Genomic DNA, 17,405 nt, shown 5'->3' on the forward strand with positions numbered 1-17,405 from the left:
CATACACCTCACATTCATTCCATTTTTCTTCAAATACTATAATTTTTCAAGATTTGTTCTATAATATTCCAATTTCAAAAGAAGGCAACACTGATAGGAACAGAAAATTTTAATTCAGTATGCTAGTAAGCATTTATTCATTAATTTTAGGTGCTAAAAAATGAATAATAGGTACCTAAAATATGTAGATATAATTGGAAAATATGTTATTAAAATTTCATAATTATGTACTAAAAAACAAAAATAGGTGCTAAAAAATTAAGTAAATATTACAATAAATCATATATTATATTTCAACAGTTTAATTTATTAATTATTCACAAACAGAAAAAGCTTTATTACAATAAATAATAATAAAACAATGCTTCAAATTTTCGAAAGTGAATCTTTGAAGATTCACTTTCGCACTCAAAAAATCACTTCACTCAAAAAAAATATTCAAATATCTAAGAATCCTAAGCCTAGTAATCAGTATCCCCCTACCTGCCTAATAAGTTGCACGTAAGGACGTCAAAAATGTATTGATACTTCGATACGACACCGATACTAGATATTGATACGTTTTCTTTCGATACGACATCCCTAGTTACACGCGTTCTATATAATATTCCGAAATTCTTCCCTCACAAACGTATTGTATAAAAGATTGTTATACCAAACGTTATAACTTCTACTGTCTGCTGTCAAATCAATTTTCATCGTGACACAAGCGCATCCCTCCCATAAAAACATTCCATTTCTTCTCTCACGCGATAGCCTACCATATTTTTGTCCGAAGCCAGAGGGCGGTGTGTTATTTGGTAGCTTTCTCAGCTTTAATTTATTACTTGCTCATGTAGTGAAACGCATGTTGCAGATCACTTCCTCTGGGAGTGTTTCCCATATGTGAGTTGAAAGGGAAAAGCTTCAGTTGTACCGGTCGACCATTGCAACTTGGTTTCTACGAGGAAAAAATTCTCAGCTTTTAAAATTTATGGATAGCGAGAAGATTTCTTCTCATTGAAACTTAAACCTGAAACGTACCTAATAAATTAGATATTAAAAAGAATTATACACACCCTAGTTCCTGGTACCAGTGTTGCCAACTGTAATTATTCAGAAAAATATGCCAGATATGGTAATAAAATAATCTAGATACGAGGGTGGGTCAATAATTCCTTAGAAAAAAGCATTAAAACAGTTTTTATTTTTGTATTTTTTTTTTATTTCTCAACATAATCTCCTTGGAGCTCAATACACTTGGTTAGACGTTTCTCAATTTTTTTTAAACCGTCAGAAAAATAAGTTTTCGGAAGGTCCTCAAAATAAGCATTTGTCCGATCGATGACTTCTTCATTTGAAAAAAAACGTTGTCCACTTAGCCATTTTTTTAAGTTTGGGAAAAGGAAAAAGTCACTGGGGGCTAAATCTGGCGAATACGGTGGGTGGTCGACCAATTCGAACTTCAATTCTTCAATTTTAGCCATTGATCGTAAACATGTGTGAACACGGGTATTGTCCTGATGAAAGAGGATTTTTTTCCTGTTTAAATGAGGCCGTTTTTCTTCAATTTCGTTTTTTAGCTGGTACAATAAAGATGCATAATAATCCCCTGTTATTGTTTTTCCTTTTTCCAAATAGTCAACGAAAATAATTTCACGTGCATCCCAAAATACAGTAGCCATAACCTTACCAGCTGATTTTACGGTTTTCGCCTTCTTTGGACATGGTTTGTCTTCGCAATCCACTGCTTTGACTGTTCTTTCGTCTCGGAAGTATAGTGGTGTATCCATGTTTCATCTACAGTCACAAAGCGACGAAAAAATTCATCCGGATTGCGTTGCATGAGCGACAACAGGGCTTTAGAGGCCACCACCCTATTGCGTTTATTGTCGACTGTGAGCAAACGCGGCACCCATCTTGCAGAAATATTTTTCATGTCCAATTTGTCATGTAAAATAGAAATGACGCTACCTTTTGAGATCCCTGTAACCTCAATTATCTCACTCAACTTTAATCTTCGGTCACTTAACACCATATCGTGGATTTTATTGATCATTTCTGGTGTAGTCACCTCTACAGGACGTCCTGAGCGTGGTTCATCCTTTGTTGATGTACGACCACGTTTAAATTCATTTAACCAGTTATAAATAGTTGCAAGTGAAGGAACAGATATGCCGTGAACTAAATCCAACTCATTTTTTATTTCCTTTGCTGTTAACCCTTTTATATTAAAATGTTTAATAACAGCTCTAAACTCAATTTTCTCCATTTTCCATTTTTCCATTTTCCACAAGCAATTTTTTTTTTTAAATGTACGAGAAACACACAACAACCCGACCAATCTGATTGAAACTTCGCAGCATACTGAATCGGTAGTGCCGCTGCATGAAAACAAACTGCTTACAGTACTAGTCGCGCCACTTGTCGGCTTTTCTAAGGACTTATTGACCCACCCTCGTAGCAGAATAAAATGTCTGATTTTAGAAACTAGCATTTCAAAACAATGTGTCACGATTATATATTATGTACTTATATCGTTTTTTTTACAAAAACAATGTAAGATAATTATTCGTATATAATACACGAACTTGGTTATTACGAGGAAGATGGGACCGACTGAATTTGCTCGTTATAAGTGTTACTCGTTAATAGGTATTTTTAAATAAGCGGAAATTTGCATCCCTCATATGGATGTAATGTATCGCCATAGTGCCGGAATATGGTTGCCAGTTGAACCGATCGGAAGAATACACGTATCAGAAAACGTTTTTTACTATTAGAGCAAATGTTTGTTTATCTCACGTAATTATCTGGCCGACCTGCCACGCCGGGCCTTGTTAGTTCCCCCCCCCCCTCTTTATGGGGGCCATGGCAGTGATATTCAAACTATGTGCCGCGAGAAACTCCCAAGGGTGACACAGCAGTACAGCACTCATAACAAATACGCAATATTAAAAGTTAGTTAAAGCGAAATAAACCAAAATGTAAGTACCTATGTAAAAGTATTATTTCTACAATTAGAAATTATACACGTCATATAAATGATCAGGCCTTTTAAAACTTTCCAAAATAACTTTTACATGTTTTGCAAAATGTTCCCTATTATTTTAATGAATCATCACAATATATAATATTCACGTACCTATAATTGAAATAATATCCATGTTTTCAATGTTAAATGCGAATAAGAGTAATTATCTCTAAAAACTTGTTTTTAATTGGATGTCACGTCACTTAGGTAAACCCTTTGACTTATTTGGTCCTGAATTATACTACGCAAATTTACTAATTAATGGATGGACCTAGCTACTTTATATACTTTCTTAACCTATACCGATTATTCTTCGCTTTTGAATATATTATATAAGGCTGGATGTAAGTATGCCAAAACCCTTAAATGAAGCTGGCCTGGGCACATAACTCACAGATAGGATAATCGTACGAATTCGATAATCCAGTGGTCCCCGAGGGATATAAGACTAATAAGAGGCCGCCCCAGTGTTCGCTGGATTGGCGAAATATTAACGGATTCAAAAGAGTGCAATGAGTTTGAGGAAGCCTCCATGCAGTAATGGATTGAAACAGGTTGATGATAATGATGTTTGTCCAATGGTGTTACATAAAAATATTTTTTAATTTATGACAAAGTAGACTATTTGCCTTAGAAAATTAGTTGTAGCTAGAAAGTTTGTAAGTAGGGACGTCAAAAAAGTATTGATACGATACCAATCCCAGCGGATCTATTCAATACGCAAGGCCGCTAAAGTGATGTGATAGTATTTACGGCTAACTAGGGTAGGTTTGTATGGAGTTATTAACACTTATTGTAACAATTACAATAAGTTGATTGGTATTGTTGCAATACGTGCTATATTTTAACAGTGCTTTGGCTGTGATAAAATTTGGAGCGAGAGCAAACGAGAAACAGTTTTGACTGATGAGACGGCTTACTTATTGTAACAATTATAATACCTCGATACATAATGTATGTAATAAATACTATCACTTTATTGGCCTTGTGTATAGAATAGACCCGCTGGTATTGATACTTTTTCTTTCGATATGACATCCCTACTTGTAGGCACTATTGATTTTGGTCTCCCACCCTTCTAATATTGAAGGCTCATGCAATAGTACCTTTAGCCCTCCGGTAAATCTACTCTTACCAATAAGTATACCTAACTATGTTTTGATGTGTACATACTTGACCAAGATAATAAATAATATTAAACAAGAATGACCTAATGCCAAAAGTGTAAGTAGGTTTACTAAAAAAAGACGATCCATTACAAGACTTTTAACAATATGGCGCTAAGTCCACCTTGAAATACTGCGACAACGAGTAAAATATATATTTAAAAAAAAACTGAGACAGTGGGTTTTAAATCCCCCTCTCTAGTGGAAAATGGCTGATGGCCAACTCAAATGTAGATGAAGAATTTTCAAACACAGCGTAGATCTCAAATAGTCGCACAATTGTGACTTGATAATCTATAATAATACACCGACAGTTCTTCTATTCACCATTTTTTCTATCCGACATAGGAACAAACGGTCGGCTATAGTGTAGTACTTAGAGATGATATTGGCTTTCAGATAGCAGCTATTAAGCGCCAATATCAAATTAACTTGTCACAAGAAAAAAACATTATAAAAAACAAAATTTCAATAGTATCTATTGTCAGTAATAATTTATATTTTCTACTTTTTCTACAATTAATTTATACACATAATTATTTGAAAACATCTATACCCAATTATTCACTAGATAATACATTTTTAGAAAAAAATACGACACCCGACGAGACTTGAACCTGTAACCGCTGGATTCGCACCAGTGAGCTTTCCAATTAAGAAGCTACGGGCATCCTACTTAATTACGACGGATTTAACTAGTAGTTCTTACAGTAAATGCTTATCAAATAATGTTAATATTTTTTTATAAAAACGATTTTTTAGTGAATATAAATGCATGAGCTGTTTTCAAATTATGTATGTTCAATAATATAATAATATAGAATGTTGAATTGTTGGATATAACAAATAGTTAATTAAATTATTTTATAATTTTATCACCAGGCAGGTTTCATCCTAACGGACACTTTCAATTGGCAATAAAAATTCTTTACAACACAATGTTACCATAATATATGTATTTTTTATTTTTTAAAAGACTACCCATCAATTTTATTCATCTGTGGTACCTAAACAACGTTTGTATGTGCCAAGCGTAACTGGTAAGTTTTAACGTTAGTTTCCATTTTCTATCATATTTTATTTTCAAATTAGAATATTATTATGTCCATTTTAATTAGCTGATAAACGGTTTTATGTAATTAATAAAAACGAGCACAATAAAGTGTGACTCAATTACATTACTTTGTAATCATTTCTAATAATCGCATTCTTTTGGTTAACTTTTTTATTTAATTTTAGCGGGGCTTAGAAGTTATAGCTACATATTGTTACCAACGTTCCCTTTAATTTTTCTATTGTGTGTGCGGATCATCAACGCATCTGAGCAGTGGCGTAACTAGAGTTTGTATCACCCGGTGCGGTAAACTTACACCCCCCCCCCCCCCCCCCCACAAACACACACGTGTAATTTTTCATAAAACTTATATTTTTAAGGTATTTATTCATTTCAGTGATTTTATATAATAAGAATACTAACGATACTTTTTGAAGTAGGTACATAAAAAAAAAGAAATAAAGACTACTATGAGACTGTACTGACAATGTTTCTTGCAAGTTGAAACATGTCAAAGACTAAGAAGAGGACCCGGCACATCGGTAGTCATTGATAAACCCTAAAATACGTATCTTCTTTTCGTATACTTTGGCACGCGATAGAACAGGATGGATATACTGATCCCACTCGACGTAAAATTTTACTTGCGTGCTCGCGTTAGTCGCACTTGACCTTCACCTTCCGAGAAATTAATCGAAGAATTGTGCATGTTATGGATACGTGCATTCGAGCAAAACTAAAATCTGGCAAAGGAAACTTTCTTTTATAATAATTTTGTGTGAGGACTGTGCGGGGGAAGAAAACATGTGTGCGGACACTTTTTGGTAGGTGTGCGCGTGCAACATTGATTGTTACACATGTTTGTTAAATTTAGACCATATGTGTGATTTGTTGGATAAATATACACCTCATGTTGTCCTCACCTTTGTTATCAATTGCAAATATCTGTTATGATGAAACTGGTCTTATGGTAAATAATATAAATTAATTATAGAAAAAGTTTAAATATATGATATATATATATTGAATTGTTCGTTTATTTTATAATATGTACCACGAATCTTTCAATCAATTACAAACAATAAAAACAGACTTTATTATAGATTTAGTATGAATTTAGATTGAAGACTCCCAGAGAAAATTCGCCTCCTGCTCTGACGGTTCAGCTTTAAAATGACATATTTGAATCAAACTCACATGTCAGTTTCTCAATTTATTTTAAGTCTTTCTATTCAATGGAGCTAAAAGATTGAACGAATAATAGGCAATCAATTACACAAAAAAAAATATTGCGATACATTGATCTATATAATTTATATTGAGTTTATATTAATTTTTAAAGAATTTAGACTCCAATAGAAAAATAATTAAAAAATGGATATCTCATACTTTTGTGTGGTCACCCGAGTAAGTTTTTTTCAAACAAATTGTTTTATTTGTAGACAGCATGTTGGAAAATCCCTCTACTATACTCGATGTCTATGAAACATGTCTGTATGCCCATGAATGCGGCGTAAATGCTTGCAAAAATGATAGATGTATTATCTTTTCTCTAAGACGTGTTCTCATAGCTGTGGATCGTGACTTTAATTTTTTGGAATTTTATCTACAGAGGTTCTTCCAGTTTTATTTCAGCATCATTACATTCCCAAAATTTAACCAAACGCCTAATCTGGAATATGTGTATTTATCGTATCACTGAATCGAACTTGAAAATCCCAGACGGTCAATAATATTGATAATAATAATAATAATATCTGTTCTGGCAGAAAACACTAACTGGAGAATACTAGTTTTGAATTTAAATAATGTACCGTGATGCGAAAAATTGTTGGGAATCAATGTTCTAAATTCTAAATCGGACGCAGTGATTTTGTCTCCATGTTCTGCCAGTTGGCCTCATAATATCTCATACTTGTTTATATATTATAATAATATGTATACTGATCCAATCCTCAGTTTTACCGGTCGGTCATTGTGATATGGTTTCTAAAAGTTAAAAAAATGCCACGCCTTACGGCAAGATTTCATCATGTCAAGACTTGACTCAAATAAATTAAATCAGAATAGAAATTACGCGCATTCTAGTACACGTCGATTAAGGCCTTGAAAAGTCGTTCCTGAAACAATTTCGACACAACACTGCACTCGCCTAACGTTCACCGCGACATTGTGTACACGGGTGTGGATGGTGACAGGAAAAATAAATGTAAAATCCGATCATTAGTAGTAACAGTAACAGTAAAAATTTAATAAACCATTTTTTTATTCAACGAATAATTCCCATGATATGAGAATGCAACATTCTTAAATTAGTAGCAAGCGCAAGTACGTTATACTAATATTACAACTAATATTCATTAGAGGAATTCTGATATCGCCTAGTAATTTATTAAAGTTAATAGGTAGGTGTTATCGGTACCTTGTTGCAAACCACAAAAGCCGATTGCCAACATTTGTTAACCGCTTCAGTGTGTACTATATGTACTAGTTAATTTTGACGTACTTGAATAGAACGCACATGGGTCAATTGGTAAAGCACATTGGCGTAAATCCAGTGGATGTGGGTTCGAGTCCCACCAGGCGTCGTATTTTTTTTAAAAAAAAAATTCTAGTAGGTATGTTATCTGAGGTGGTACTCCTTAACAAAATTATAATATAACATTATGGTATGTTCGATAATCTCACTTTTTATGCATGTTCATTGATAAAATTTCAATGATAATAATATATGAAGATGACCAAACGTTAGTTCGTAAAGTAATTTATATCTGATGCAGTGATACAGGACGTATGGAGCGTAGTACGTCGATTGAAAACTATGTAATTTTTACCATGCCATAGGGTCGGTTAGTCCTTTTTGAAAAGATTAGAACAGTATTTAGTTCTAGCATCTAGCACAGTAGTTCACACGTGAAATTTAACTGGCCGCACAATTGACATTGACAGTTCTATCGAAACGTCTGGTGGCCGCACCAAATTTCACTTTTGTTGTGATTGAAAAATTTTTAAGTAAATTTTATTTACTAAAAAAATGAATCAATTTATTTATAGACAAGTCCATTTAATAAATGACATTTGAACATTTTAGTACCTACATATCTATTTATTTATAATTAATACAAATGGAAATTCCTCAATACTCATTTTTCCAATGCGAGCCGCATAGCTGCTTCTGAGTTTACATTTATTTTGTCAACTGGCTTCGATATTTGTTTTTTCTGAAGTGCATTACACTGAATGATCTTTCACAGTACCGATACAGTAGAAAAAATTGACAATATTAATAAAGCAATTGTTACAAATTCTTTGAATTGACTTCTTCCTTGGTCAACGTATAACTTCGACCAATTTTTTTCAACCGTGGTGTTATTAAAATGGTTTTTAAGTACTTGGTCATGACTAGGGATCCCGAGCTATTTTCGATACCTATGAATCCCGGGATTGATAAACATAATCCCGAAACTTTCGGGATTGATTTTTTTTTCAATTTTTATGGAAAATAAAATAAAAACGAAAATATAACAGAAAAAATACTTTTAATAACAAATAACTACATTATAAATAAACTGAGTTTGAATGAAGTTTGATTTATACCCATATGTAAGTTGCCGATTCATTTTATTTTTTTACATGAATTAATAAAAATGATAAAGATTAAAAAAAATGCTATTAACAAATTAATTCCACCATGATCTCATACGTTTTACGGCAGTTTCATATTAGGCTGACTAATTAGATTTATGAAGCGGAAAGACCATAAGTACGAGGGTGGGTCAATAATTCCTTAGAAAAAAGCATTAAAACAGTTTTTATTTTTGTATTTTTTTTTTATTTCTCAACATAATCTCCTTGGAGCTCAATACACTTGGTTAGACGTTTCTCAATTTTTTTTAAACCGTCAGAAAAATAAATTTTCGGAAGGTCCTCAAAATAAGCATTTGTCCGATCGATGACTTCTTCATTTGAAAAAAAACGTTGTCCACTTAGCCATTTTTTTAAGTTTGGGAAAAGGAAAAAGTCACTGGGGGCTAAATCTGTCGAATACAGTGGGTGGTCGACCAATTCGAACTTCAATTCTTCAATTTTAGCCATTGATCGTAAACATGTGTGAACACGGGCATTGTCATCCTGATGAAAGAGGATTTTTTTCCTGTTTAAATGAGGCCGTTTTTCTTCAATTTTGTTTTTTAGCTGGTCCAATAAAGATGTCTAATAATCCCCTGTTATTGTTTTTCCTTTCTCCAAATAGTCAACGAAAATAATTCCACGTGCATCCCAAAATACAGTAGCCATAACCTTACCAGCTGATTTTACGGTTTTCGCCTTCTTTGGACATGGTTCGCCTTTCGCAATCCACTGCTTTGACTGTTCTTTCGTCTCGGGAGTGTAGTGGTGTATCCATGTTTCATCTACAGTCACAAAGCGACAAAAAAATTCATCCGGATTGCGTTGCATGAGCGACAACAGAGCTTTAGAGGCCACCACCCTATTGCGTTTATTGTCGACTGTGAGCAAACGCGGCACCCATCTTGCAGAAATTTTTTTCATGCCCAATTTGTCATGTAAAATAGAAATGACGCTACCTTTTGAGATCCCTGTAACCTCAATTATCTCACTCAACTTTAATCTTTGGTCACTTAACACCATATCGTGGATTTTATTGATCATTTCTGGTGTAGTCACCTCTACAGGACGTCCTGAGCGTGGTTCATCCTTTGTTGATGTACGACCACGTTTAAATTCATTTAACCAGTTATAAATAGTTGCAAGTGAAGGAGCAGATATGCCGTGAACTAAATCCAACTCATTTTTTATTTCCTTTGCTGTTAACCCTTTTATATTAAAATGTTTAATAACAGCTCTAAACTCAATTTTCTCCATTTTCCATTTTTCCATTTTCCACATTTTTTAAATGTACGAGAAACACACAACAACCCGACCAATCTGATTGAAACTTCGCAGCATACTGAATCGGTAGTGCCGCTGCATGAAAACAAACCGCTTACAGTACTAGTCGCGCCACCTGTCGGCTTTTCTAAGGACTTATTGACCCACCCTCGTACATCATGATTTGCTTCACTATTATCTTGCTAACCCATTCATTAAGTCTTTACTATCAGAAACAGCAATCTCATATTAAATTCACATTATTATTTATATTAAAATATTATTTACTCCTTTAAACTTATGTATTTCCAAGATTGAACGTATACAATATTAACGATGAATGTCTTAAATACTATAAATTTATACTAGATTTATTTTTGACCGATTTTATCAATGTTATTTGTAAATATAAAATTTTTATATTAACAATGGAAAAAAATGCCAATCCCGGGACCAGTCTCAATTGTCAAATTGTAATCCCGAAATCTCGGGTTCAGAATTTTGGCTCGGGATTGGATTCCCTAGTCATGACTCATTTCCAATAACGCATATTTAATGTTAATTAAATTAAATAATGAAAATGATGCTTGTGCCAGCAGCAAAATCCTCTGGTGACCGCACATGAGAACCACTGCTAGAACGATATGTTTATTATGATTCTTGGAGTTGGCTTAAATTTTCTGGCAAATTATTTAGTAATATTTCTATATAGAAACACTCAATCTGCTTATTTAACTTGCAGAACTTCTAATTAATTTCCGAGTATTTAGTAATCGAGGGCCAAAAAAACTCCTATAACAATATGGACGAATGGATAGATACATAGTATATCATTTATTTTTGTTCCTGGTTCACTTTCCTAATCGAGGCGAGACATATTGCAATGTGAATTGGGTCACAAACGCAATCATCAGCTGTGCCAGGGATTTGTCCCGGATATCTTCAATCAACGATTTTCATTTTGTCAATAATGAAATTGACAAGTACGAATCAACCGTAAACTAAAAATATATCTGTATGTACTATTCATTCGTTAACTCCCAACCCTAAACAATAATAAGTAAATCTGCATTTAGCAATCACCTGTTGTATACCTACCCAAAAGCCTACATATTAATTATACTGAACATATCGATAGTCTTTTTCATACGTTATTTAAAATCTAATTTATTTATTATACCATAACCCTTTGCATTTCATAATATTTTTTTAATTCAACCAATTACTTAAAATGAACATGCGTAATTGAAATATGGGTAATATACATAATATAATTAATTTATACAGGCGCGCACACAGGGGATCACCCCCACCCCCAGAAATGGAAAAAAATATTTGGGTAAATCGGTAAATGGTTACTACCGCTTTGTCAGGACCATCTTGACTGGGGATCAAGACCCGGTTGATTTGGCTGTGCAAAAAACACCCTTAGTTATACCTACAGACCAGGTGTTATATCACTAGACCAGTGCTCGAAATGGAAAATTTCACGAACAGGAACGCTCTATAATTTTCCGAAAAAACGGTATGCTTAATTTTTTTCTTTATATACGTACGTACGTTGTATGTATAAATGCAACAATAAACTTTGAACTTCTTACATGGATGTATATTGAGTAAGTGGGCAAGGATTGTCAGCGCCGCAGGCGAAAGAACCTCGTCTCAACAAAGTATACCGTCAAGAATTGTATTATTCTTTACTCTTACTTTATCTAGCACCCATAATCAGCAGGCATGTTACTTCTACCACCACTCGTCACTGCTTATAACTTATATTACTGTCTCATTTGGGATAGTTCAGTTTGTTAATTAATTAAACTTAAAAAACAACATATCCACATACCTACCATAAAGATTCAAATTAAAAATTAATTTACATATAACAAATTTTACAGATTATAGATTCAAGACGAGCACAGAATATTTTAAAAAAAATCAAAGAAATAGTATTAAAATAGTGTTTAAAAATAAAGAAATAGATGCAGCAACTATTAGAAAAAATAGTAAGTACCTATACAGAGACGAGTAAATACAAAATTTATACAGTACATATATGTACACCGATAGAGCTAACTACGCCATTTAATTACTTAAGAAGTTATAAAACTAAGAAATTATAAATCGTTCACATAAACTCGTTCTCACGCAGGAGGAATATACCAATATCCGAAGCGATTTGGTTGAACACAGTGTGTAAGCGTTCTTAAGATAAATCAATCGGATAAAGCCATGGATGGCATCCACACAGCTTCAAACAAAGGATCCTCAAAGATTTCTTTTGAACCTTCTCCACCATAAGGGCCATTAGGCCATACCTACTTCTAAGAAAAGCTTCAAGCCATCATCACCAAACTACGTAATTATAGCATTTTAAATTACCAATGGTGTATCATTAATTATCGGCTTTTGAGCTTTGAGAATCGATGTCTCCGCCGAATCTTAGGGGTACATTGGTACGACCGCGTTACAAATACCCGAGTTCGTGAGCACAGCAGCCTTCGGTGATTGAAGTTATCACGAAGAGATGATTTACGTGGCTGGGACACGTATTCCGGATGCCGCCAAAGAGTGCGGCACTTCGTACCCTTGTAGCACAGCCTCAAGGGTTCCATCGCCGTGGCCGCCTCTCCCTCACCCTGCAGCGGTGCTACAAAAGCGACCTATTTGCTGCAGGTCTGACATGGCGGGAGGCGCATGGCGATGGACCGAGGGAAGTGGCGCCAATGCTTGCCCTATGCCCCAATATTAGGACATGACAGGGTAGAAGAAGAAGTATCATTAATTATATAAGATAAAACATGACGGAAGGTGCAACTCGAGTTGCTAAACACGATTCCTATAGAATAATATAAAATTGTCATTAATCAGTAGGTACCTACCTATATTCAACATTATAAGGACTAATATTGTAGTGTATGTATATACCTATACCATAGGCCCCACATCGTGAAGCTGGCCCCCAGGCAAGGATCTTTGGTGGGGCCCCCTTCTTATCGCTAAGAATAAAGGCAGTATGTACGGGGTAACAATAATCTGTATATTTAGTGTTTTATTGTATATTTTAAAACATCCATACGAATTATGGAGATGTCGAGTATTGATAAACAATTAAGAATTGTTTCGTATAACCACATAACTATAAATAATAGTATTGTAAGAAAATTCTTTTTTTTACTATTAAAGTAGCAAGTTACAACGTATGTAATAACACAATAGAAACGTCCCTTAAAAATAAACTAATTACGGTAGGCTATTCAATAGTTTCATACCAAAAACATTTTTGTAAGAAAATGGCATAATGGTGCATTTATTTATTATTCATTGTAAAAATAAGGGTTTATGACACGTCATAAATATTTTTTAACACGTCGAGTCAATTGTCGAAATGACATTGAATCAGAAAACCCTGTTTCAACTGTATTGTCGATCTTAAATGCTTATCGGAGTGAATTCTTAATTTTTTAGCAGATTTACACGAAGTACCTACTACTTAATTAAACCTTCATAAAATTTATAAATATCCACTCATATTTATCATTTTCAAAACGAAAAAATTCTGCTTGTGGCCACTGGTCAACAGCATTATATGTTAAATCAGTTTGGATACCAACGACAAAAAATATACTTATATGTAATATATAGAAAGGTATCGCCTGCTGAGATATTTAACCAAATTTTAAGAGAACAAATTTAAATAATACAAAATGTTTTAAAAAACAAGCGATTATCACTAATAAGTAGATTTTAGCGGTAGAATTTAGAATTGTACGATTTAAATTACCAAACTTTATCATATTAATTTTACGACCGAAAATTTTGCCCGCAAAAATAGACGTGGGTATAAAATTAACACGGCGATTAGATGGCGATGAAAATAAATAAGTTTTATCACTCACAATAAAATATAAGTAATAAATTAGTAGGTAAGTAAATTCGCAATGCATACCAGTCAAAGGTAAAAGCGAGACTGTACTGAGATATTTCATACTTTAGAAATTATTATACAAATATGTAGGTGCCATCTTTATTTTTTATTGAATTTAAGTTATTTAAGTACAAAAGGTTTTCAAACAATGTCAGCAAAGGCACAATTCTTTTGTAGCTTGCAGCTGTAGTTACTTTTTTTTTATGTAAGTATGCAATTATTTGGAGTGTTTAGACAATGCATTTAGACACGGATGTATCGACACAAAAAAGAAAATTGAAAGATATTTAGGGATGTCATCAATTTTATTTTTAACCCTTGCACGCCCGGCATGACATAACTTCGTTAATTTTTAATTTTGAGAAAAACTTTAAAAGATACATTCACACATAAATATCTCAATCTAACGAACCGCAACGCAATTTTAAATGAATCCACGAGCCGGAACGGTATATTTTGGAATTCCACGAACCACAACGGCGTCCGGTGCGTTCCTGTCCATTTCGAGCGCTGCACTAGACTAAAAGTGCGGAGTGTCTGGGTATGGGGAATGTAGGTATTTGGAAATGTGCCGTATTCCGCGGCGGTTGAAGCGACGAGAACCTATGTGGTAGGTGAGTTAAATGTGGAAGTCTGTTGCACAGTTGTTAAATTTCGTTTAAAAAATCAAAATGGACCTTCCCCTTCCCTTTCCCCATAGGTACCATTATTCTGTGGGCACGCCTGAATTTATATTATATTTTATATTTACAAATTCATTACCAAACTGTTTTGTATGATGTCAAGTAGTTCAACTCGACATATGATTTTTAACAGTTAAATATAGTGAACATGACAAATTACAAAGTAAAAGCGTTCAGAACATGATATTAAAAACAAAGAAAATAAGTGTTTACAATACTTATTTAAATAAAAGACATGTTAATAATTATGAGTAAAAACGTACACATGTGGCGAGCAGAATAAGGTCACCTGTACCTAGATCCCGCGCGAGAAGTGACTCGCGGCGATTACATGTGGATGGCTCAATGAGGTCACATGTGCCTACAATGCGCGCGAGTTTTTACGTGGTTCCATCTGGACAAGGCCTAAGGAATAAACATCTTGACTATCCTTGCTTTAGATTTGATTAAATTAATGATAATCAACATAAATTCATGGTAGTTTTAAAATACATTTTATTGGCACCACGAAATGGAGTTTGAGGACGTTAAAGTAATTGATTGACTATCAGAAGACTAAAGGAATTCAAGGCGTGACTTTATCGGCGTACTATCAGCTGATCAAGTCACTAATGGGAGATATTAATAGCACCCATAAGTTATTTTACCTTCATGCTTAGACCTTATTTCCGAAATGGAAAAATGATTAACTGACACTCAAAATGTAGGGAAAGTTGAAGGGAGTTAGGTAATCTCAAAATCAAACTGCAAGACGATACCACCAAGATAAGAGAAAATTCGTTAATCATATTATTTTGCGAAAACAACAGAATCTTCGGATTATTGACATCGGATCGAACAAATAATTAAATCAAAAATAATGATATGGGTTGGTTTCGCCAGGTTCAGTAGGAAATTATCATCTGATAGTTAACCAGTTGAATCATATTGTAGCAGACTTAAAATTTTTAAGCAGTTTTAAAATCAAACGTATTGTGTCTTATTTTAATTAATACAATGTTTTTCCACCAAAAATGGACCGTTAACATCATTTAAAAATGACTACTTACATAAATAACTTGATAGTATAGGTAGATAAAAATCTTGATAAAATAGAAATTTTACGATTGATTTTTTATTTTTTTGATTCTTGAGATTCGCGAATTTGTGATTTCTGGACAGCGTTCGAAATGGAAAATTTTACGAACCTGAGTGCTCACTAATCTTCAAAAAATATTAAAATGGTTATATAATTTATGTATATTTTATAAAACTTAGTATGTTTTAAAGGTCTAACGGAGCGATAATTTTTGGAATTTCATGAACCGGAACAACGCTCCGGTGCGCGCCGTTCCATTTCGAGCCCTGTTTCTGGAATATTTTATTGTCGAGAATAAATTTGAAATTGACCATTTGGTTTCTCGAAAATATCTTTTGCGGTAAAATCTTAATTTTTCGTCTTGAAAAATGTGGAAGCTTTTTTGAATCGCCCAGGAAAAATCCAAAAAATACCTACGTAGAAAAAATATTGATACATTATTTTAGATATTCCGGGTAAAATCATAAAATATCCTCTACACCAAAAATATGAGAACTTTTATTAAAGGTTGTTTACAAGATAATAAACAAACTCTTTTAGTTTACTCTGCAAAAAATTGTCTTTTGGTAAGTATTCCGGGAAAATTTTTCATTTATATATTTGAAGGTCGCACTGAATGAAATCGAGGGAAAAAATGTGAAAGCTACAAAAAAGAACTGTGGTGTTTTGTACACGTAATTCAATCGACTACAACATTACTATCTATCATTCATAACTTGCGTATTAACAGTGGTTTGGTAACAATAAATTCACTATAGACACATGAAAAAAAATCCTTGAATTCTTGAGAATCTCACCAATTTGAAAAAATAAAATGTCAAACTTACGAATCCCGAGTTTGGTAATTTTTCATATTATTTTTCAATGTATACGCAAGCCCCAGATCATAGGCCTACTAGGTTGAGCAGGTGGCTGATATCCATTTCTCGTAAAAACAGAAATATGTCCATGATGTGTAATGCCATAATATTATGATCTTATGATCGAACGTGGTAGAAAACTAATACCATACAACTCTAATTTATGTAATCCTGATTCACCTGTTGATTTGGATTTTTCCTTTCCACCGTTTAAATCTAAGTGGTAATATAAAACACATAGGTATTGGTGTATAATGTGAATAACAAGTTTGATAATCTGTATTTTCTCTCTTTAGATAATGTTACCTTTTTAATAAATACTGTTTTAGTAAATATATTTTTACCGAGAACTTCACACTTTAAAACAAAAATTTAAATATATTTGTAGTTGGTACTTATTGTTTTTTTAAGTGCTTTTGGTTCGTTGTTATTAAATAATTTGTTATCGATTATTAGTATAAATAATTATAAATTCTTCACCAAATGATAATATAAATTATATTAAATTCTACGATGGTTATTTTGGTTGTAAATCAACCTATAGAATTTAACACAATTTAGGTAGGTACATTAGCATACATGGTTAATAAATTAATCTATTCTATAAAGTTAATCATTCACTAATGAATGATACATGTTATAATATAGTTATTATTATTTTTAATAATTAAAATAATGTGTTTAATTTCAATTCCACTAATACTTATCTGTTAAATGAAGACAGTGAAATTGATTC

General features: G+C 33.2%; 1 protein-coding gene across 1 annotated transcript in view; it reads left to right on the plus strand.

Moving 5' to 3' along the window:
- LOC147079460 (uncharacterized) overlaps nt 1-17,405 on the plus strand; it is a 179,382-nt gene that overhangs the window by 16,577 nt on the left and 145,400 nt on the right. The window lies entirely within an intron of this gene.

Source organism: Rhyacophila brunnea, unplaced genomic scaffold (genome assembly GCF_057557595.1).
Source record: "Rhyacophila brunnea isolate RB1 unplaced genomic scaffold, BYU_Rbru_1.0 scaffold_1, whole genome shotgun sequence".
Lineage (NCBI taxonomy): Eukaryota > Metazoa > Arthropoda > Insecta > Trichoptera > Rhyacophilidae > Rhyacophila > Rhyacophila brunnea.